At 42.5% G+C, this 24,982-nt stretch overlaps 1 protein-coding gene across 1 annotated transcript in view; it reads left to right on the top strand.

Moving 5' to 3' along the window:
* Nucleotides 1–1,071: 1,071 nt before the first annotated feature.
* Nucleotides 1,072–24,982, top strand: part of TMEM121 (transmembrane protein 121) — a 1,001,838-nt gene continuing 977,927 nt past the window's right edge. The window contains exon 1 of the mRNA XM_086936579.1: nt 1,072–1,645. The gene's annotated coding sequence lies outside the window, so the exon portion shown is untranslated. The remainder of the gene's footprint in view (nt 1,646–24,982) is intronic.

Below are 24,982 nucleotides of genomic sequence, written 5' to 3' on the forward strand. Positions count from 1 at the left end.
CTGTCAGTGGCTCTGGCCACCCTAGTGCTGGCCCGCCTCGAGCCTAGGTCCTTGGGTGTCCATTCCTGCCTTTGGAGGTCCTCATTGAGGGACATCACTTCCTGCAGCTCCGCTTGTTGTCTTGACTGCTGCCCCTCACAGGACCAGCAGGTCGCACATTCTGAGTGCAGCCAATCAGATGTCAGCTTCAACCAGCCATCATAGCATACCTGTCCCTCCACACTCTACAGGCCCATCTCTCAACATCCAGACACAGCATTCTAGCACCCCCTACGGGGTACACACTCTGTCTCTCTCTCTCTTTTTCTCTCTATCTCTCGATGTTGATCCATTCAAAAGATTTCAGAAGGAACAAACATTTCCCTGGCATTGATGCGAATGTCAGAATCGACAGAAGGTTTTGGTGTTCCCGCCCACACGGCAGTGATGCCGTTTGTCTCTGTGAAGTCAGTCAGGCAACCCTGAGTGTTCCGGATTGTGTGAAAGACCCACAAGGACAACGAGCACACACGTTCCACGTGCCATTCTGTTATCCAGCCTAGTTTTTTTTTAGTTTTTTTATTTTATGTGGGGATTCGTCGTTTATCTTTTCCAATAGGAAACCCTCACAGAAAACAAGTACCTGAATGAAAATGCATGGCAAACACGGCTGGGTGGACACAGCCAACAAGGGACAACGCGAGGTCCATAAAACGCATCACTAACTCCGGTTGCGTTTGCCCCCGAGCCCCCACATGGCATGAGTAGTCTGTTAACGAGTCGTATCTGATGACACTCCGCCTGGCACACGCACAGCTTTCTCGAAAGCAGCCCACGACCGACGCAGCAGATGGATGTCTGACGCGCGCGCAAGGGTTCCCTCAAACCCTCCACGCAGCAGCCGTGGGTGAGGTGCCGATGCGTGGAGCGGCGCTGGCCTGTATCCCGTTTCGCCTCCGTTCCCTATTCAGCGCTTCCTAACTCTGATTCCCGTCTCCAGGAGCCGGTGGGGCGGTAGCAGACACCGCCTCCGTGCTACCGAAGCCCCCTTCAGCGGCCCTGACACCTCCCCCCACGCCAGCCAGCAGCACCACACAGTCAGCAGTCCCGCGTCCCTGGCATGTGCAGCCCCCGGAGTGGCCCGGCGTTGGCTGGTGGCAGTGTTGACCGCCCGTGAGGAGAGAGTCTGGCCAGTCGGAGAGGATGGAGGGGATTGCAGCATCCGCCTCCGCCAGGACAGACACGGGGAGGGATGCCTGTCAGCCCTGAGACACAAGCAAATTGCCCATAAATTATGCAGCCCTCCCCGGCAGTGAAGTTAACTCTACAGCCGCAGCCCTGCACAGGAAGAGTGGACGTCCTCAGCCGGCTTCGGGGCGCTGCAGCCCGCCTCACCTGCGTTGCCTTCCGGCTTTGATTTAATTACATCTTTTTTTTGCTCTCGAGATCGAAAATTCCCATTTTCTGGTGTTCGCTCGTTTTTCACGTGGATTGGAAGATATTTGCCGCTGTTCGTTCTGTATTTTGGACCACTGCATCCTCGAGGGAACTAAAAGGGGACTTTTCGGCGCTTTTCTTCACAAGTTGCAAGGGATTCCTTTTCGAAGAGGAGAGAACGGGGGTTTTAAGTGGATTTCAGAACTGGCGCACCTGCAATCACCGGAAGGTAAGGGGGTTTTACCTTGGAAAACACATGCCTGTCGCCTGTTCCTCAATGCCCCTCTACAATGTACATGTATGTGAGGTGCTCTGCTGAGGGGAGCTGGAGGGACCGTACTGACAGCCAGAGGGGATGTTTTAGGGTACGTCTGGAGAATATTTCGCCAGACTCCACTCGCTGATTTCATGTTGAAAATATAACCCCGTGTTGTTATGATGCACATACCCTGGCAGTAAATTGCTGCTCCTAATTTCAAGTGCACCTTCGGATTGATCCAGCGTCAGCCTTTAAAAACGGGTTTAATGAAAAGTTCAGCGCGTGCACGATTTTCATATGAACTAGTCCCGGCGTCTTCCCTGACGCCTGGTATTACCTTGTCTCTCATGGACCAGTCGCCCCTGGCCGGGGATACAAGGATGGAAGGGAGAGAGACACCCACGTCGGCAGCAAGGCTGGCCGTCTTCCAAGGCCATTCCGAGACCAGAGACCCCGTGGAAATGCGCAAACTGCTAAAGGCTCTGGCTATGCGATTGCTGATTTACCAGTAATAGCAGTTCATGCCGTGCAAACCAGAACTGGGCTGAAATAATCCCGTTAAATCAATCGTCACTGAAAAAGGCACGCACGTGTGTGCTGTGGAGTAATCCCGACCTGTGTTCATCTAAAGGACACTAATCTCGGTCTTGAATCAGAATCTGCCTTTATTTATCCCATGATCTGACATGTTCATAAAAGACATTAGAACTCCATGCGATCCCTCGTAAGGAAGTTGTGAGCCCCCCTTTATGGCCAGTTCGACGGAAAGTTTCCAGATAGCACAGGGACAGCCCTTTTCCTTTCCTGGGATTTTCTTATAAAAATCAATATGCTGTCTGGTGCATTAGTCCAGCTGGTTACTTTAAAGCAAATCCTGCAATTCCCAGGATGCTCATAATTCTTAAATGGCGTCCCATGGTTGGGGCCCCCTGCAACCTCTCTTGTGCAAGGGGTTCCCATCATTTTGTGTTTTAATTATGACACAGAGGGACCCTACAACCAGCAAGTTAGCATCAGTTGCTCCTGTGGACATCAAATCTGCCCCCAAGTGCAAGTGGAGGGAGGGTCAAATATTGCTTCACCCAGAAAGGCAAAAATGCTTGCCCCTGCCCTGGCCCTGTCGGAGTCTCAAAAATCAAAGTACTGACTTCCTCTTTAGAGAGTCCAAGTGGGACTGATGCATTTTTGGGGGAAAATGTTGCCTGGCAATTGCTGGGCAGAAAACAAATATTGCTCATTTTTTCTCACAAAGTGATCAGGTTTCTAACTTTCTTCTGTCTTCAGGCACAGAAAGGAAGCGGGCCACAGGCACCATGGTGATAATGGCAACCAGGGCAAGAGGGGTCTGGTTGGCAGTAATGCATGGCTACACTTCTCACGGGGGCAGTGGCGCTCTTTGGGTCACATGGGTGGTGTGTGCATAACTGGAGGAATGTAGTACTACTAATGACTTTAATTCGTGTGGACCTGAGACAGATGGGAGAATTTTTTTATCCGCCCATGTGGTGTCCATCCCACCCCCTCGCCTAGAAGATGAGCGGTTTCAGAATGTTTGAGCATGAGTTAATATCAGTAAAATGCCAGGAGATGAGCTCCAAACCTTAATTTCCAGTTAAAGAGAATTGAATGACATTTTTGTAAACTTGTCCACAGACAGTCTATGGTACTGCCAACAATTAAATGTCCTCTATGGGTTAAAAATCCAGAAATGTAGATCATGAAACATATAGAGAAACCACTTTAAAGGGCACTGTCAATTCGTTTGGACCCGTAAAGAATTCTGAATGATGTGGTTTTTGGGCCATCTTTAATTGGAGAATACAGGAGTTTAAGGTGTGGGTGGGATAGCTGTAACACTTTTGTAGTTGCATAAAAAATGCAATGCATCCAGACATACATGTTGGGTGGGGGGTGGGGGGGGGGGAAGCATAGGCTAACAAGGCTAGAGATACATAATAGAGTTGATACACATAGATTAAAAAAATGATATTTTTGCAGATTTTGGAATATTATAGATCGCTGTAGTAAGTGTCATGAATGATAAAGAAGTCTACAGTATTGTATATTGGATTTTGGAGCGGGCTGAGCAGGTTTTAGATAGAAGAGGTGATTCAGGGGGCAGGAAAAGCTTGTCATTGGTGCTGGCTGGACCAAAGGCTTCTGCTTGGAGCTTATAGACGCTGTCTTACACTGAGCTCTTTGATAATATTACCATGAATGCATCTCATGCCTGCACTCAAAGTCCCAAAGTAGGTCCACACTTTGATTGATTGCCATTTCATGACTGCAGTCACCAGTCCTTGCTTTTAAAAAGAATAGCAGTGAAATATTGGTCCAAGTGGAAACGATTAACCTGTTGAATGAAGAGTGATGCGTGAAAGGCTCTACATCAGTCCAACCTGTCCTTCGCTAGGGTGCTGGTGATGAGCCTCAGTTGCATCAATAAACAAAATGTATGACCCTCTCAAAATCCTTCTCATAATAAACCGTAATTACATCTTTGATTTGATTTGTTAGTCTGGTGCAAGTTCAGGATTCCACAGGTTGCAGAGCTGTAAGACTTTATTTATACCATAACATCAAATAGCCTCGAAGGCGGAGTGAAGAAACTGAATGATCCCTGCAAAATCATGTAGGTGATGTGATGCGGCTGGTCGCCGAATATTCTCAGAATTCAATCTCGTCTACTTGAAATGCATCCAAGGCTTTCTGATGGTAATTGATTTGGTTAGAATGACGAAAGTATTTTTGTGATCTCCAGAAATATTGATGTTTAACTGGATGTCCTCCTCATAGTCATGAAAACCGGATCCCAACAGTTGCTATCTGTCTCAGACAAGCTTTATGAAAGTTTTTTAAATGCTGGATAGTGAGCCGTCCAATGTTGCTCGCCATGGAGAATCAATTGGAAAAGTCCTCCACGCTTCTTTGACGATGCACCAAATGCAAACCACATTTCATCTTGAAGAATCCATTGAAGCAATTTCTTTGCAGCTTGAAGACTCCTGCTGCTTCCCACCAGCCTCCCAGAGTGGGCTTGGAGTCCAAGTGAAGCATCCAGCTTCAGACGTACAAATGTCACATGACCCGTGTCGCTGCCGAGAGCAACTGATCGCAAAGAACCAATAGCGTTGCCTTAGTGGTTTGAGTTTCGTAAAAACCCGGACTGGGAAATATCAACGATGATGTAGTAATCAAGAAGAGTTTTAAGATCAAATAAATACATCAAAAGATCTTGTTTTTTATCTTGTCTGTGCCGATATCAGTTAAAATGAAAATGAACCCTTACCAAAGGGTAAGATATCTCAATTCCAAGCTCTGGGTGATGGACTAGCAATAAATAAATTATTCAGCGATGACTTACATCAGCCACTTACACATACCAAAAGTCGTACACCTGGCTTGAAAGGAATTAATCATTTTATTCAGAGAGGATTGAAAGTCTGTTGCAGGTGCAACAGTAAAGATTTTTTTTTAACAAAAACAGTTTTCTAGGAAAATAATTTTATGACAGTGGAAAGCCATAGGCCGATGCAATTTGGAGATTTGGGTCTACAGAAAGTATTACCCCTTCGATGCTCATGACGAGCTCAGCTCGTCATGAGGCACGGTGCTCGTGTGCTCATGACCAGCTGAGCTCGTCATGACCACACCCAGTTCTAATATGGCCCAGCACAGGAGAAGAATATCTCAAGCATCGATGAGGTTAAAGGTCTCCAATATAGAATCCATAGCTTTGGCATTTGATTTTATCAATAGTTATTTATGGACAAAATATTTTCTTTGAAATCCGTTGCTTGGTGAATCTTTTGGGTATTTCCCACATCTTAAGAAGAAACCAGCCTGGCTTTGTTGGCACCGCATCGCAAATGCCATATCAAACTATTGATACTTCACCAGTCTGGAAGAAGACTGAGGTTGGTTAGTCCACCTGGCAATTTGCAAGTCTTTTAGGGACAGATATTGCTCAATGATCTTCCCTCCTGCCCCTTACATTGATGCTATGAACCTAATCACATACAATTCTAAAATGTACTGGAAACTGCTCTTGATGTAGAAGTATGTACTAAACCCAAGCAAGGGGCTTGATTTAGAAGTCAGCAGAGGGGAACACTCCGTCACCTTATTTCGATCACATTTTATCCTATGGGGTCTATAATATGGCAGATGGGGTATTCATCACAATTGTGACAGAGTGTTTCACTCAGCTGACATCTAAATCAGGCTCAACGTCGTTATTGGTTCACAGCCACCTTCAAGACTACCTGGTGTGGTATTTACAAACTCAGTTCCTGCTGTTACCTGAGCGACTCATTTTCTGGGTATGGCGAATAAACTCTATTCCACGTTTTTATTTCAGATTATTTTCTGGACCTTTCCCCTGATGCATTTTAAGAGGCTTGACCTATCACACACTGCCAGGGGAAGGAAACAGTGTTGATGTGATAATTATCTCAAAACTTTGTAATTCAAATCCATATTTGCAGGGATAAGGATTTAACCTAAGCTCATATTCAGGGGCTCTAGTGTCTCTGGAGTAGAAATGTACATTTGTATCAACTTTTGTATAATGTATAATTGAAATACTTTTTTTACAAGGTTTATTTGAGAGAGATGAAGGTTTATTTGTAGGTGATCTTACTGATACATATGATAGTGACTGACTAGAAGTTAAGTTGGTGCAATACATATAATTATCATGTAACTCTTCAAATATACTAAGAAGGTTCTAACCAAACCGATCGAACAGGGTGAGTGATTGAAACCTAAAATGTGGAAATAATTTACTCAGTTGGTGGTTATTTTGTGAATGTGACAAAATTCCACCTTTGTGGAGATACAAAAGACACGTCAGGCAAGATCTCTATTGAAGTCACATCTATTTTAAATGAAAGCTTTCAAATGTGGTATAGGTATTTCTAGATACTTAAAAAAAAGATATGCAAGTATTCGAATGCTTGTAACTCATAACTACCTTTTGCTAGACGAGTTATTACAGCTCCTTTAGTTGTATTGTAACCATCACGTGATAGTCAAGCTGGAGGTAAATAGCTGATTTAATACTGTGGTTCTTCAGAACAGGAAGGGCATCGTGTTAGTGACATATCCCGAAGCCATATCTGTGTAACAGCTAACAGATAAAGTTTGTGGGTGAATAATATCTACAACCTGAGGTCCAGCCAACCAGATGTTCAATTGTGAAGGTGAATGATGAGGTTTCAGTAACTCTTTTATGCTTGTCTGAGGGTTAGGTGAAGGTTAGGTGGCCCCAGAGGTGAATGATTCAGGTTTGGATTAGTAGGGGAATGAGAGATTGAGGAACTTTTCTTTAAATTCCACAAATTCAGTGTGCTGGTTGAGGGAAGGAAGCGCTCTGCCAAAATTGGTGAATAGAGAGTCAGTGAGATGCGTAACTGCTAAGTACTCTGGTGAGTAAAGAGGAAGGTATGGAGTCACAACATTGCTAATAGTGTTGTTACGCCTTTTTTTCCTATTGATTGTTATAGTGGATGCACAGATGGAGGTAGTTAATCTACAAATGAAAATATAATCTGTTGGAGTACTGAATGACTCAACCCTCTGACATGCGGGTTGGAAATGTTTCTCCGCCAACTGAAACTGGCTTACGCTCATCATTACAAAAAGTTGTTACTACTTATTTGTTTTTTTGATGGACTTTGTTGAATCTCAATCTTTTCTTAGTAACCTGGCACTTGTTGTGAAGACATTAATACACAATGGATATTTTGGCTTTGTAGCATCCCTGGTAGAATCATAGCTTTTTCTATTATTGCATTTTAGCCAATGATCACAATGAATTCTTTCCAGTTTCTTGTGCAAGCTCTTGATGCATGTCATGCCATGATGTAGCTTTGAATGCCAGATATGTGCCATATGCTGCTAATATTTAACATATTCTAGAGCTCAAATAGTGAATTAGAGGCAAAAGTGCAAAGTGGCAGATTCTATAGGCACTGTTTCTACCACCACATTTTTCAAACAATCACTTACAAATAATTGATATGCATGTGTAGGAATGAAACAGGGGAAGCACACCTGATTGTTGCAAGTGCCCTTCTAAAATGTTTTGTTATCAGAAGGAAAAACTAAAACATGGATTGCTGATCATTCTGAAATGGCAGGGCTTTCCCAGAGACAATTACTGTCCACAAGGCATTACTGTGACAATCTAAAAACAAAGGACCAACTTACTTGATGGAGACTTGCCTCTGCCAATCTTTTATTCATAAAGGTATGCACTCACTAAAATAACATTTTCATCTGAAAAAGTGGCATTGTTTGGTTTAGATGGGGTGGCTTTAGTGTTGCCGTTAGGTATACCAGACAGAGATCTGAGACCCAGAATTTAACTTTTAAACTAGTTCTACAAGGCAATCTAACAGCATCACTCTCAATTCTGGATTGACACTTGTGTGTAAGCTAATGGCACTTGTCAGTATATGTTAAGCTAGCTCTACTCCCAGTAACACTGTTCCTAATATGAAGACAGATGATGGACTTCTTGTTGGTACCCAGCGTAAATAATCTTAAATCAACTAACTGGAAAGTCACTGGCATGTGAGGAAATGTTGGTATATTACGATCCCCTAGTTTAAGATGGTATTTTAATAATAATCTACAGATGTTTAGAGCTGAAATTGTTTTTGTTTAGGGGCAAAACGAACTGTCTCCCTAATGTGTCAATGTCTTCTCCAAATTTAAGATCATCCAAGAGTGCGGCGAACAAAGCAATGAAAGACCTACTCCCATTCCCTCCTTCAATGAGTTAAAAGACTCTATTCACCACTTGTTAGAGCACCAGAAGGAATCATTTACGTATTAGTACCACAGTGTAAACCACTGACCTTTCTGTTAAATACTATCTCAGAATGGCTATTGCATGTTCGCACAAGAAATTTCCCAACCACCCGTGGCTGGTGTCATTAGTACATCTTTTGTTACAAGAGTGATTGACTTTTATCTTCAGTTGTCTGGATTACATCTGTGCTCAAGAAAGGCAATCTTTTCCCGGATGAGTTGAGGAACTGTAGACCACTAGCACGTCTGTCTACAGTCTCCAAACTAATGGAGGGCTAGTAACCACTGAGCTGCCTCCAGCACAATTCTTATAATGCCTATTTCAGTCAATGCAGACAAACTTTTATTGACAAGATTGAATTGAGGCTACTGTGTCCAAATGTTGGATGATGTTTTTTGATCATAGATGAGTACGGATTTATGTGATTCTGATGAAACATCCTAGAGGAAATCGATCATGACAAATTTCCAGTGTTACCCAACTAGTGGAAAGTTTTTGTTTCAAGATATATACATATATATATATACCATCAAGGTAGATAGATGTGGAGTTATGCATAGTAAAACTATACTAACCTATATACGCTCACTTTGCAATATTTTGGTAGCTGAATTTTGGTAATGATATTTTTATAGCACATTATTTAGGAGTCAACAGTGTGATAGTATACCTCATAATAAACCACTTGCAAACACGTTACTGTAGTGGAAAAGCCATTTATAGTTGTCTGTTGTATAAGTTTATGAGGCCACCAAGAGAAACAAAGAGGCTGAAGTAAACAAGTCTCTGTTTTATTTTAATATTTTCTTCTGTGATTTAGGGCGTCAATTATGGTTCAGTGGACAGGTTACTCCATCACAATATCCCATCCACCATATTACAAGTGCATTAAATCCAGTGGGACTTGTAATAGTGCGGCTGGGATATCTGTTACATTTGTTATGAAGTAACCCTTCTATCGGTCTTTAAATCAGGCCCTTAATTTCTTTACACTGGTCCTGGCCCTCCACAACATGATTAAATAATTGAATTTCTAATCCCTCTGAATCTAAAGTGTTACAGAATCTTTCTCTTGACTGTGCGGTTAGAGGGGCAAAAGGAGTGATTTATTCGCACCACTTTTAATAAATGTTCATGAGCCAACAATAAAAAGTGGGTTGCCATGTGTTCACACGTAACAAAAAGAATACCCTATGCACACACATGAAAAGTCATTATGTCGTATATGAGTTAATATACAAAAGATTGAGCAACAAATCAACAGAAATGCAGGGATCTCCTGTATAGTATTAGCCCAATGGAGTTCTTGTGTTCACACGTATACCTTACACTTTATTAATTTGGGGTTCTGTCAAGGTATACTAAAATAATTTTGCGGCCATGGCTGAGATGTGAATTACAGCATCTAGTTATGTTGAACAAGGATATGTAATTTTCTTACTGAGCACCAACGTTTTAGCTATTACTATTGCGATGCAGTGGGATTCAGTTAAAAGTCTGCATGATAGCCCAGAGGCGACATACATTTTTGATATTACAGCAACCATCTGTGAAGTGATAGACTAGAGTGGAGGCTTACATCATCTCTGCCTAGAGAGGAAGCAGCCTTACTGAGCTTGGCTATGGAGCCAAACCACTTGATGAGCAGCTGGACAATACATCATATTGCGAGTATTCATTACATTGCTTCATTGTAGTAGCTTTTCTGGATAAATGGCGCCTAATTGTAAATGCCCAAATTGTAAACTCTGTATGAATTCTGCCGTCAGGAATTTACATAGGAAATTTACAATTTGAACAAACTCAGTCTATAAAACAATTCAGAATTATTCTATAGAGTTTCCTTTCAAGAGAATGACATTAAAGTGATTATTTGAGAAGTGTGAGGGTTTCCAGATGTTATCACATATTATAATACTGTTATACTTGATTTGGCAACATGTAGTATGTTGCAAAGGATCCCCTTAACCAATCCCATTATCAGTTAATATCTATGAAGCATCCATATAAATATTCTGATCGTCATCTATTGAATAAATAACCCTCTGAAATCTGTTAAATTAATATTATAAGACCATACAAGGAGGCCTATCGTATTCTACCGTCTGACGCCAGCCAGCTATTGGTATTCAGCATTAGTGGATACTTATACGCAGTGTGGCTATTCTGGAAGAGTGTGGGTGCATTACTCAGAAATGTTTTTTTTTCTCTTCTCGCTCCCTGTCCTAACCTACTATGTAATCATGTGGGAGCATTGAGCACTGTAATTTGTAATTTGAATTTATCCCAACCCTCCTACCCATTTCATGCTTCTACTCTCCTTTTTAAAGTGTTTTTAGCCCTTTTTATCACTTTGTTATCTCTATGAGAATGTTTTGTAATCTTGACGGGTTTTTACGTGTAATGTTGGTATTAAAGATATTTAATGATTTGTGTGGCGATTTCTAAAGTTGCTTGTCTTGTTTTAAGGGCTAGTACCCGAAATAAACAGCTTTGATGATGATGATGGCAAAGTCATTTTTAAAGTTATGTTATCTCTCCATCTAATCTCTTTTTCTTTGATCTCTAGCGCATGTGTTTTGTATCATTTCCTACAACATACTTCCCCATTGACAATTTGCTTTTTATCTGGGCCAAAATGTGATGGGGTAAAAAAACAGCAGTCCCCAAAAATAATTGACAGTGAGTCCCACCTGTAACCAAGGAGCAAATTAAGCACTGACTCAAGGTCACAGCCTTCTCAGACAATACCTGCTGCATTTGTGACAAGCATGCCAAAAATTAATAATGGCAAACTGGAAATAAGCTGACAACTTGTTACCTTCAACGGCACTTTAAATACCAAATGTAGTTGGAGTAAGTGAGGAGTTTGTGCTCATATCATGATTGCTTCAATGTGCAGCCTGTAATCTTTAGATGCACGCTACTGATTAGCCATTGTCTGAGGAACAACTCAGTCAGACCGGTAACAAGGTGTATTTAGTAGATTTTTAAACACGTGATGTACATAAATGTAAAATGTAGTCCCACCTTGTATTTTATTTTGCTTCTGCATCAAAGAAATTGTGTGATCCCTACCAGTCTGCAAGAGTCAAACAACATACAACAGCAAGTTCAGGAAACTCCTTTAGGAATCTATGGCATGAACTTCAGTAAATGTGTCCAGAATGCAAGAGGATCAAAAAACTACTTTATACTCAGCATGTCACACCAAGGCAGAAAACAAAGTACATCACATGAGTACTGTAAGCTCCTTGAGACTAATTACCGCATGATTTGATGTGAACCTCTTAAAGTGCAGTATACTGCATGAAGTGCATTTCACCTTCCACAATATATCAAGTGAAACTCAGTAAATATCCTAAGGCTCAATATTCCACACAAATGTGTGTAACTTTTGGACGACATGGTATACCACACAATGGTGTGCTTAGACTTGAGTACACTGACAGTGAGTTGGTAAAGGAGGAGAAGCGCAGTACACCTTTAAAGGTACGATATACCACATGAAGGGCAGTACACATCTTAAGACACAAAATACCACATGCAGTGCAGTGGACATCTTAAGACGCATTATATTACATGAAGTGCTGCGGACATCTAAAGATGCAATATACCACATGCAGTGCAGTGAACACCTTAAGACACAATATACCGGGTGAAGGGCAGTACACATCCTGAGACACAGATTATCACATGAAGTGCAGTGGACATCTTAAGACATAATATATCACGTGAAGTGCAGTGGACCTCTTAAGACATAATATATCACGTGAAGTGCAATGAACATCTTAAGATACAATATACTACATGCAGTGCAGTGAACACCTTAAGACGCAATATACCATGTGAAGTGCAGTGAACAGCTTAAGACACAATATATCACATGAAGTGCAGTGGACATCTTCAGACACAATATACTACATGCAGTGCAGTTGACATGCTAAGACACAATTTATTACATGATGTGCAGTGAACACCTTAAGACACAATTTTCCAAATTCAGTACAGTGGACATCTAAGACACAATATAGCAGTGGAGTGAACACCTTAAGACACAATTTACTACATTCAGTGCAGTGGACATATTAAAACACAATATACCACATTCAGTGCAGTGAACACCTTAAGACACAATATACCATGTGAAGGGCAGTACACATCTTAAGACATAATATACCATGTGAAGTGCAGTGAACAGCTTAAGACACAATATTCCACGTGAAGGGTAGTGGGCATCTGAAGACACAATATTCCACGTGAAGGGTAGTGGGTATCTTAAGACACTATATACCACATGCAGTTGAAATGAAATAAAATGAAATGAAGAAGGTTCTTAATAGAGCGCACTGCGACCAAGCGGCTTCCTGGCGCTGGAGTAGAAGGCTAGGGCAGAGATGTGATTCAGCCGGAGTACGGTATGGAGAACAGATGTGTCTTGAGGGCTTTACGGAATTGGGGGTAGGTTGGGATAGACCTAATTGACAGAGGGAGGCTATTCCAGAAACGGGGAGCCAGTACCGAGAATCTGGTGCCTCCCGTTTTAGATTTGCGAAACCGCGGGACATTGAGGAGGAATTGGTTGGAAGAGCGGAGGGCACGGGTTGGGGTGTAAGGGATGATGAGTGAATTGATGAAGGCTGGGGCCATACGAATGCGGGCCATGAAGGCCAGGCAGCCCATCTTAAAAAGGGATCTTTGGCAGATGGGAGGCCAGTGAAGGGATTTCAGGACAGGCGTGATGTGGGAAGATTTAGGCAGGCGATGAATGATTCGAGCAGCTTGGTTCTGGATGGCCTGCAATCGGCGCAGTTCGTAAGCCGGGATGCCCGCGTAGAGACTATTCCCGTAATCAAGACGGGAAAGAATCATTGCTAGCATGATAAGTTTGAGGGCATCGGAGGAGAAGAAGCGGGACACTTTCCGAATAATACGGAGAGAAAGAAAACAAGAAGAAACAACGGAGCTAATCTGGGCATGCATGGAGAGGTCCCCACTGACTTTAATGCCCAGGGTCTTTGCAGAGGCCGATGGTATGGGCGGAGGGCCAAAGATAGGAGGCCAAAAAGCAGACGACCAAGGGGAGATGGAATGGCCAGTCAGGACTAACTCCGTCTTGTCCAGATTAAGCTTAAGTTGGTTACAATTCATCCACTCCGAGATGAAGACAAGAGTGGAATGAAATTTAGGTAGGGAGTGCAAAGGAGAGGAAAGGTCAAAAACAAGTTGGAGGTCATCCGCATAGTTATATACGGAGACCCCCATATCAAGGAGAGAAAGAATAAGGGGACGGATGTAAAGATTAAAAAGAAGGGGGGACAGGGGGGAACCTTGGGGGACCCCACAGGGGACCAAGCGGGTAGGGGCAATGTGGCCAGACAGATGGACTGCCTGAGTCCGTCCATTGAGAAAGGAGGCGAGCCAAGAGAGCGCGGTACCCTGAACGCCCGCTGCGCTGACCCGGTCGAGAAGGATGGAGTGGTTGACCGTGTCAAACGCAGCGGACAGATCAAGCAGCACCAGAGTTTGTGGCAAGTTGGAATCCGCCTTGCTCTTGAGCTCGTCTAGGACGGACAGGACCACTGACTCAGTAGAGTGAGTTGGGCGAAAACCCGCTTGGTGGGAGGCCAAGAGATGGTGATCCTCAATGTAGGAGGAAAGACAAGAGGTGATGTGGCTCTCCAATATCTTCCCAAGGTAGGGGAGGAGGGAGATAGGTCTAAAATTGGAAAGAAGGGAGGGGTCTGCACCAGGCTTTTTTAGGATGGGGCGAACTATTGCGGATTTGAAAAATTTGGGGACTAGGCCTGAGGAAATAGAAGAGTTAAGAAGCGAAAGAGGGGGATCAGGACAGTGAGTGAAGAGCTCTCCCAGGTTGTGTGCAGGGGCACAGTCAGCTGGGGAACCCGACTTCACTTTCTGAAGAAGTGCCAGAAAGGGGCTTAAAGTGATGGGTGGAAACTGGTCAAGGAGCGAGGAGGGCGGGAGAAGTGATAGGGAGGGAGAGGAAACAAGGGGTGAGTTAGTTGAAGGAATGTTGGATTTGATCTTCGCGATTTTGTCTACAAAGAAGTCATTGAGAGACAAACAAAGCTCTTGGGAGGGGACAGGATTGGAGTTAGCTCTGAACGAGGCGACTAAGTTGCGGACTATGGAAAAGATTTCCTTCGGTTTGTTTGCTGATTGAGACATCTTTTCCGAAAAATACAGAGTTTTGGCTAAGAGAATAGCCTTCTTGTAATTATTCAAATGAAGTTTATATTTACCTCGCAGAAGAGGACAGTAGTTGCGTCTCCAATGGCGTTCAGAACGCCTAAGGTCCAGTTTGAGAGCTTTCAATTCGTCTGTGAACCATTTTTGGGCGTCATGGGGGCAACAGGTCTTGACTTTTCTAAGAGGGGCAACGCGATCACAAGAGGAAGACAGCCATTGATTCACAGCATCTGCTTGAAGATCAATGGAGAGGGCACCTGGATCAGGAGAAGAAGCAGCAAGAGAGGAGCAAAGGAGGTTAAGATCAACCCGATTCCAATTGCGAGCTGTGATATTCTAAGTCAGAAGGGGTGTTTTTTGGGCTCCAAGCTCAATAAGAAATGAGATCAAAAAGTGGTCGGACCAGGTACAGGGAACGATTGTGGGGGGAGTAATAGTACAGCTGGCTGACCATATCTGATCTAAGGTGTGGCCGTGAATATGGGTAGGGGAATGGAGGTGGGGAAGAAAATTAAGACACTGGAGAGTGGCTGAAAAATCTTTGGAGGACAGGTCCTCCCTAGGATCACCTGGCCAGTAATTAAAATCTCCAAGAAGGAGTAGTGAAGAGTTGTTGACCACAAGAGTGGCCAGTAACTCTTGTAAGACAGCTACAAAAGTAGGCATATTCTGAGGGGGACGATACATTAATATTATTGTGATGGGGGCTAAGAGATTGAGTGAGCGAGCAACCAAGAAATCCATATCAGGTATAGGAATTTGGGGGAGAATCTGAAACTGGAGATGGGAACGAATGATGATCGCCACACCCCCGCCGACCTTACCAGCTGGACGGTCAGCCCTAAGGGCATAGTATGAGTCGGGGAGGGTGGTCAAAAGATCAGGAAGGGAATCAGCAGAAAACCACGTCTCAGTAAGAAACAAAAAGTCCGGCGCGTCAGTATCCAGTAAGTTAAAAAGCTCATACTGGTGCTTGCCCGCTGATCTGGTGTTTAACAGGCAGGCAGTGGCCATGGTGGGTATGGGAAAAGAGAGGGGAGTGGGGGGACGGGAGGTCTGTAATCGGGGAGAGCGGTGCAGATTCAGGTGAGGGAGTAGAGGGAACGGAGATGCCCAGGGCAGCAACGTGCATAGACAAGGACGGGGTGATGGGCTGTGCTGTGTTTAATGGAAGAAGCTGGGCTTGGGTGTAAGTGAGGATTGGGCCAGGGTCCGAGGCCCCTGGTCCCTGTCGGTCACGGACGGGCGCAGACGGGCTTGCCTTTGGCGCGCCTTCAGTGAACACCTTAAGACACTATATACCACGTAAAGGGCGGCGCACATCTTATGACACAATGTATCACATGAAGTGCAGTGGACATCTTCAGACACAATATACTACATGCAGTGCAGTTGACATCCTAATACACAAGATAGCACATGAAGTGCAGTGAACACCTTAAAACACAATTTTCCACATTCAGTACAGTGGACATCCTAAGACACAATATGGCAGTGGAGTAAACACCTTAAGACGCAATATATCACATGAAGTGCAGTGGACATCTTAAGACACAATATACCACATGGAGTGCAGAGAACACCTTACGACGCAAACCACATGAAGTGTTGCAAACTTCGTAAAACATGCTACCACATATGCCATTCTGTAAATTTCTTAGGACACTGTATATAACATGAAGTGCTGTAAACCTGTGAAGGCAATTGTGTCCCTTGATCTAGCGATTCTGACATGCCTGATAGTCAAGGGCTAAATGCCTGCATGTTTGAAGCAGTTGTGGATCAATTACTTGGTAAAATGCCTTTTCTGAACCACTGGCCACAGCTAGACATAGGCTTTATAGTGGAGTACTTTACCTAGGTAAAGTCTGTAAAACCGTGGTGATCCATCCATCCATTATCTGACCAGATAACCACAGTTGGCTCTTCTGCTTTTAGATACTATTTTTACTTAACATTTTAAAATTGAATATCTCTACTTTTACTAATCGAATTTATGTCATTTTGGTCCCAAATAATTTATTACATTTTATTCAATTTTTCTAAATTAGTGTGTGTTTTTTGTGTTGTGTTTCCACTTAATTATTGTTTGAATTGCTGCATACATACTACAGTGCCTCTAAGTTAAGCTTCAATGTTTTTGTGCCAAGCTACCAGAGGGTTAAGCACAGGTTAATTTGGGGTTGCTTGTGTTTCACCTTGACAGAGATTGTTGTTGCTGCTTGTGTAGGTTTACACCCCCTCAACCAACAAGCCAATTTCTAACACTGGTGCTGTAAAGTGACCATTTAGAAAACAGGACCACATGTGTCTGTGACTCCCTGCACATGGTTGACGTATGGAGGACTATGTTTGCAATTTATCGCTGGAGATGCATAAGTGTAGCAATAATTCTTATAGGAGCTTGGAGGGAAAAGGATCCCCTTCCAAGAGTAGAGACAGTGAGATCTAAGTGGTAGAGGACAGAGCAAGTGGCCAGCAACTAGGGACTAGAATATGAAAAAGTAGTAAACTCAATAAGCCCTAGCTCTAAAAATAGCATGATGAATGCAAAACTTTATCCACATTGTCTTCAAGAAAAAACATTACCTGAAGGGTCTAAATAGGTACACATGTTTATTATCCCTATCATTTGGAGGAAGCAAATTACAGATACCCAAGATAAGTTGTAAACTATACACACTATGTAGACAATATGTAGATATAGAGGCTGTTTGCATTCTGAAATAAAGTACAGTTCAAGGAAATCGTCCCAAATCTCCCACCAACCAGAATTTATTCTGGCACTGTACACTAAACACTGGGCTCCTGTTGGTAGGAGTATTTCCAATATTGTGGAATGGATTTATAATATGGTGCAAAGCTGATGTAAAGCTTCACCATTTCCTAGTGGTCGGTGGTGACTTATCAAGGTGGTGAGACACATTTTTAATGGCAAGGACGACTTAGCAAGCAAAAACCTTTGAGAAACAGACGGCCAGGTAGTGCAATGTAAAGCAAAGTTTGACAAAGAATTTGGTGAAAAAGCAATACTATTTATAAGGAAGTTCTGCAAATGTAGTCTGGACATATTTAAAAAAACTGAAAGAGTTCCTCCATGTTCTAAAGCGGTAAATATGTCCAACATGTATTGTACTCAGTGCCACAAGTAAAGCAATTGAGTTAAAATTTCATTAAGAGAATTGGACAAGAGGTCGGGCATTATATTTCTCTAATTTCTTTGGAGTACAGGCCCTATGTGGAGTGGAATGAATGTGTTTAACATCCCTCTTCTGACCTTAAATAGAAGTCTTCTTCCAGTCTGCGTGGATGGAAAGGAGCAGCCCAGTGCATGAAGCAATATGTCGTCAGATCTTTCAAGCTTGGTTGGCTTGATGTCTACCACGCTTGCATAGAGTGATCTCAGGTGACTGAATGAATGATATGCTTGAAGGAACCTGGTTAGATAACTAGGAACACAGCCATGAAAAGGCTTTTCCAAATTAAATGCTTTCTAGTGGGATCTTTCTTGTACTGAGAGCCAATGTTGTGATCTGAGATCAGGTGTGTGGAAAATCCGACTTTGGTACGTGGTCACCCCAGATTCTTCACCTTCTGCTGCAGCCTGTATTTTTGCTTACTTTAAAAGTCTGTGCAGTCTGTACAGCGTACCCCTGCTAATCAGGAGTACAGTGACTGTCCTCCCCTTTTTAAACCTGATTGAATTGGTTTATTTTTAATTGACACATTTAACTTGCTTATTGTGTAGAAAGTGCACCCAGGGCCTCTAATTTAAATGCCACTAGTGGACTGTAGCACCTATTGTGCCATCCACTATAGTGAGCAGGCAACCCGGGAGCCGGGCCAAACCTGTGTAGCCTAAATGCTGCAGTTTAAAATCCTGCTGCACAAAATAACCCTTCTTGACAAGAACAACTTTTCCTTTTAAATGTTAGTTAGACACCCTTATGTAGGACTTGCAACACACAGCTAGAAAACAATTTTTTATTTTTAATAGTTACTAAAAGTCCAATTCGATGATGAGATCGGATTTTTAATAAATACTAAGAAACAGTAACTTTTAGAAAGCTACACTTTATTTGACAAACTGTTAGAAGGCTGATTAGCATAAGCCTTTGAGCCTTTGCCAGCTCCTACCCTGTGTTCAGCCTGAAATAGGTGTGAAATAGGTGTGCAATGCCCCCCGAGTGTTAACAATAGTCTGACAGGAATGAACAAAGACTACTCTGAGCTCAACAGAACATGCAGGGTGGGGGCTGTGGGACTCTTTCACAGCACAGTGCCAAATCCTACTTGACAGGTGTGTTGAGGCACTTGTAGAATTTGGGGTGCACTTAAAAGAGAGAAAACCCAGATGCCAAGACAATTTTTGTAGATTCCCTGCCTAGATGATAAAGGATCCTGCTTATTTCCTGTCAGATGCCTGTTTCTGGTTTTGTTGAAGGTATAGCGCCTGATTTAAACTGGATTTTTGTGCTTGATGTGGGAGGAGATTAGTATTTCCATAGCACACACCCCACCCACACCCTCTGCCCTCGGAGCCCAAATTTAGTGTGGCTGAAAATGGTCAACATCTTGAAAATGCCTTAGACGCAATACATTTTGGGCCTGTGTGCAGTAAGTCAAACAGAAACTACTGAAAAAAGTGGTTAGGGTTCGGCCCAGGAACTTTTACACCATTGGCTAGGGAATGTCCAGGAGTTACCCCACACACTAGCTAGTGCCGGGTATAAATTTGGCGCATCCAGGCACCCACTTCAGAAGACTTTCTGGGCCTGTGGAAGATCAGAAGAGATCTGTACCAGCTCTTGCTGACCTTAGAGGAACCCTAATGGACTAGACCTGCTCCCTCTTGTACCCAGAACAACGAAGTGGACTCAAAATCGCAGTTGGCTGACCTCTTATGCGTTTACATGTAGACAAGCTGCAAGTGGCCTTTTCTTCGAGGTACCTAGCTGACATAGGGCAAGTGGACCTGGAATAGACCCTGCTGTTTGCCTCTGCCTCACACCTTATAGGTCTCTTAGTGCCTCCCCTGAGGTACTGAAGGGCGTAGGCTTGTAATCTTGTGGTTGAAAAGGACTAAACTAAGGGCCTAGTTTAAAGTTCGGGGGATGGGTTACTCCATCACAAACATGATGGATATCCTGGTAGCCTTATTACAAGTGCATTTAGATATAATGCACGTGTAATATTGTGGACGGTATATCGTCCGCCAGCCCAAAATCAGGCTCTAAGTCAGAAGGTGAAATCTTTTATGAAGATGAATCTAGTTGGTGTATCCAACCAACACTACATCGTGGTTGGCCTAAAATAGAGATTATGTGCCATATGTATCAAAAAAAGAGTTTTGCGATTCTCAAATTGTGAATTTTTGCTAATCGCAATTAGAGAATCGCAAAATGTAATGTATGTAGGATTTCCTAAAAATTTTGAGAATCCTACATATTCCTTATTTGCAAATCGCTAATTGAGATTCGCAAATAAGGAATACCTTCCGATTCTTTCCAATGGGCTAGGAGGCCCATAGGAATGAATGGGTTGACATTCTCAATTTGCGATTACCAAGTAGAGAATCGCAAATTGAGAATGCAATTTCAAGGTTGCAAGGGTGCCAAAAGGACACCCTTTTGCACCCCTGAAATATGCATGTGTGCACATTTTGTGCATATACATGCCCTAAGGGCATGTATGTGCAACATATGCCAATTTACAAAAATCTAAAAAGTGCTTTTTTAAAGAAAACCCCAAATTACCACCAACTTCAAGTTGGTGGTAATTTGTAATTCCTTAAGGCCAAATAGCAAATTTTGGTGCTTCCAGAATTGCATTTAAAGAATCACAATTTGAAATCCCTTATTTGCGTTCGCAAAATATAGAATCGCAAATTTTGCAATTTTCTGTTTTGCATTGGCCTTTTGGGATGATACGTCCCAAAAGGCTTTTTCCAATTCATAAACGGGCCAATTCTGAGAATCTGCCCATTTGAAAACGGGAAAAAGGCTTTTTACATATGGCCCTATGTCCCGGTTTACCACAACCATTGTCTAGCTTTGATTTATTTCTAATTAAAACTTTAAAAAATCATTTCATCAGTTTCCTTTATTGGGTTTTTGTAAATTTGGTGTCATTTTGTTTATTACATTATTTTGTATTTCTTTAATTAGGTTGGGATTTGTATTGCTTTGCATTTTGACTTCATTACTGGTTTGGTACTACATAAATACTTTACACATTGCCCCAATTAAGCCTGTTTCTCGGTGCTATAGCTACAAGTAGCTTGAGCTCAGGTCTGTTTAGTAGTTTAGTGACTTCGAGGGTCCATCCTGACAAGGGTTGTGATTATTGCTTGAGATGGATCATTTTCCACCTCAAATAATAATCCAATTTCTTACAAGGTGTAGTTTGGTATTGATTCATTTAACTGAAAATGAGTCTTCCTAAGTAATGTCTAACCCTTGCAGTTGATTCATCAATTTTTTAGGCTAGGGACTTCAGTAGAAATGCTGTTGTACTGATCCAGCTGAGGTGAGAAACAGTGCCGTCTTTTTTTGTTTTTAAAGATGATACCTAGATTTTAGACCTTTTGAAATGGCAAAGGTGGTGCACCCTTGGGGTTTGGCCAATAGAAAGGGAGATTTGAAAGGCTAACAAAACATAATAGCATGATTTCTGACTTATGACTGTTCAGCCAAAGCTTGTGCATTGCATTTAGGTATGGACTTCATTCAGGCAGTTTGTTGCCTGATGATGGGCATCCATTCCTCCTTCCAGTTTGAGATATATCCCGGTATCATTACCTCCTCGTTACTCTTCCTCGCCACATGATTTACAAAGTGAGCTTCAGCTCCACACACACTTTGTAAGTCATGTGGCGAGGAAGACTATACTCGGAGTAATGAAGATTACCGGTAAGTAACCGGGGCATTCACATACATATGGTAGCCAGCACATTAAGGTTGAGTCCTGCACCAAGGATATGTATATGTTGAAGATACTAAAAGAGAGTTCTGAAATTTGGGACTCTCTCTGTGATCTGAGTAATCTGAGTAACTGCAAAAAAGAAAGGACTCAAGTGGACTTGGTGGGTTAAATTGGGCAACACGGAAGTGAAACATGTTATAGCTTCACACCTCATGCTCACATTTGACACTTATCAGTGGAGAAGGATTTTATGATGGATAGGTTAACAAAGTTCCAGCGATATTTCAATCTGTATGCCTTACCATTATTTCTTGCAGACAGCAGTACTTCTGATGTTTAGGATTATGGCTACACACTGGAAATCATATTATCACAAAATGTAATAGTATTCAAGTTATCCACCAAAGAAGCATGAAAGTCAGAGTCGGCCCTGCTGAAATCATTCTTGTAAAGAACAGCTGATGCAGTGATGTCAAGAGCAAGTGCTTAACTCACTGAGCCTTTTGCTGACATGAGTGTTCTGCACTCCTTATTGTTGCTGGCTTTTAGGCAAAAGCTGTTCAGAGTAGATCATTTGCTGAAAACAAAGGCTCCTCCTTCCTAATTCCATCTCTGGTTCTAATTAAATCCAAAACTGTGGCTTTTATTTTAGGGTGAGTTTCTTCACTCTCCAGTCTTCAGTTTCCTTATCAACATATCCATCTAAAAAAAAAACCCTGATATAGGAAAACTTTCATGTCAAGTCCATCTATGGGGGAGCCTCAAAAGCAAGTAGTTAGAGATGAGACAGCATTATATGGTCCCTGCACTTTACTGATACAGTAGGGATGAAGCCAGCACTTCTTGTAGAGCTGGGTTATCCACCATAGGTCCAGGGAGACCGAATTCATGCTAGATATTCGGGCTATTTGCTGTCTGAGTAGATGAACTCCCTTCAGATTAATTACCTGCACACTTATCTTATGTGTTTATCCTGAAAATAAGCCATTGATTAAATTCTCTGGATTCAATATTGTATGCCTCTAAATTGGGCACTCCCACCGTGTGTCCACGTGTATTTCTATTCAAGGACACACAAGGGGTGTTTTAGAATCCTTGAGGTTCTCAGTTTGAGCATCACCACATTGTAGCTACCTACACTCTACTTACATACATTTGCTCTGCATGCGGCCACTAGACTGGCCACAGACACCAAAATATTGAACCTCATATCACAGAGTCTGATCAATCTGACGTGGCTCCCTTTGAAGTGAGAAAATCCTGAAATGTGCCTGCATGATGTACAATGCTGTATTTCTAGGGACTTTGAGCTGCTTTGCCCAAAAACGAATCTTATCAGATGTCTGTATGTCAGAACATCATATTCAGAAATATTGTCATAAATACATAAATATTGTGTCTTAATTATCGTTTACAAACATAACATCCCAGTGTGTTTTGGTTTTCTATTATTAACTCTGATGGGGCGGTATTTTATAGACCACATTCAAGGCGTAATATTTATGTCAGATGATATCCAGACTTTGATATTATTGTACCTCTTCTTGGAAACACCATTATTTAAGAAAACAAACGCCCTGAAAAAATCCTGGAAGTGCTCCTTGGATCTTGAACTTTATCCAGACATCTCTTCCAACTATTCAACCCTATGCCACTTTTTAAAGGGAAGTGAAGGCCGTTTCTTTAACAACAGCATTTCCAAACGTGAAAGGACCTGGCTGAGACTCATTTAGTTTTTATGCAGTACTTAGTTTCCTACGTTTTTGTAGATTTTTGTATGTTTTACCTAGAATTTTTTTTGTTTAAATGATTTTATCGGAATTCTATGAAGAAAAGTACAGAAGCAACACAGTGTAGAGTCTAAGTATAACCTAGTCAACCAGAACCAATGCACCTACAAAAAAATAATTGCGATTGAACGGACGGCTCCTCTTCAGGGGCTTCAGGGCACAGCCCTGCCCTCTGTGAGCCAGAGCCTCTGCCCACACTTGTAATAATTCGATTTAGCAGCGTTCATGCAAACACGACTTTGATTAAAAACACAGCACTCTGCAGATGGGTGTCTGGATTGCACATGTGAGGGGCATAGTCTAGCTATAATCCCCTAACTCAGGCACAATCCTTTTTGTTCATCGTACATACTGCACATGCCTCTGGCACCAAAGTGTATATGCTAAAATGGAGCTTTCAGGATGCACATCTGTGCCAGTGGGTAGCCACGCAGAGAAGCAGGGGCAGGACACCAAGCTCTGTCCCAGCTTCCCACAGGGCTGGGCTTCCTGTCCTATCAAGAATCTGGGAGAGGGCTAGAGGTGGGTCTTCCTCTCCATCCTTCTGCTGCTCTGTGTGGCTTAGGAGCCAGGGCCTGCTGGTCCCAATGTCCAGCACCACATTCCTGATGTGCTGCTGCCATGCAGCCTCTGAATTGCCAGCAAAGGAAGAAAGGAAAGGAAAATAATAATTCAGTGTTGTTTCTCTGTGTATGAGGGAAAGTCTGTTTGTGAGGGATTGAGAGAGAATGAGATTGACTGAGAGTGTGTTGGTTTCAATGAGAGTGAAAGCAAGAATTAATGAGTGTGTGAGAGTGATTATGAATAAGTGAAAGCAATAGTTTGGGAGTGAGTAAAGCAAGGTGAGTGAAGTAGAATGATTGAGGAGGGAGAGGGAATGAGTCAGGGGTGCCTCTTTCAATGGTGCAACAGGTCCAAGTGCACAATAAAAACAGAACACCTGTACACCAGGAGTTCAAACCAAGCCCCCTGTACTCTAGCAGTTGTAAGTGAGGGGCAGTGTTTGTGAAAGTGTGAGTGTGTGCAAGTGTGTTCGTGAGACAAAAACTGTAGGTGCGAGTGTATGGGTACAATTGTGTTTGAGGGTACCTAAGGCCATTTTGAAAACAATGTGGCAAGTATTACAGCCCACCATCAGATATGACCAGCCACCAGTGTTATTGTATGAGGCGCTTTATCACCAATTGGATCTAGTTTGTGCTACATGAAATCCAAATAAATAAATACATACTTTCATTGATACAGTGTTTTCTAGGGATTTGCATTTCACTTCTGAAGCAACATTTGTATTTGAGGTAACTCATAAATCTTGTGATGCTTTTGTACCTCAGCCAACTTTGCAAAGCGTATTCATCAAAAGAGTGTTTGTGTGGGACAGTTCATGAAGTAAGTTATTTCACAATCGAGTTATATACCCAAGCCAGCAGCTCAGGCCTACAACTCGGGTTCAGGGCCATTAACAACTGATATATATCCCTTGGCAGTGGGCTATAAAACTATAGTATTTATCTTTCCACTTAGCTGGACAATCCTGATTATTGATGAGGTTAAGCATCATGA

The sequence above is a fragment of the Lissotriton vulgaris genome, chromosome 9 (assembly GCF_964263255.1).
Source record: "Lissotriton vulgaris chromosome 9, aLisVul1.2, whole genome shotgun sequence".
Taxonomy (NCBI): Eukaryota; Metazoa; Chordata; class Amphibia; order Caudata; family Salamandridae; genus Lissotriton; species Lissotriton vulgaris.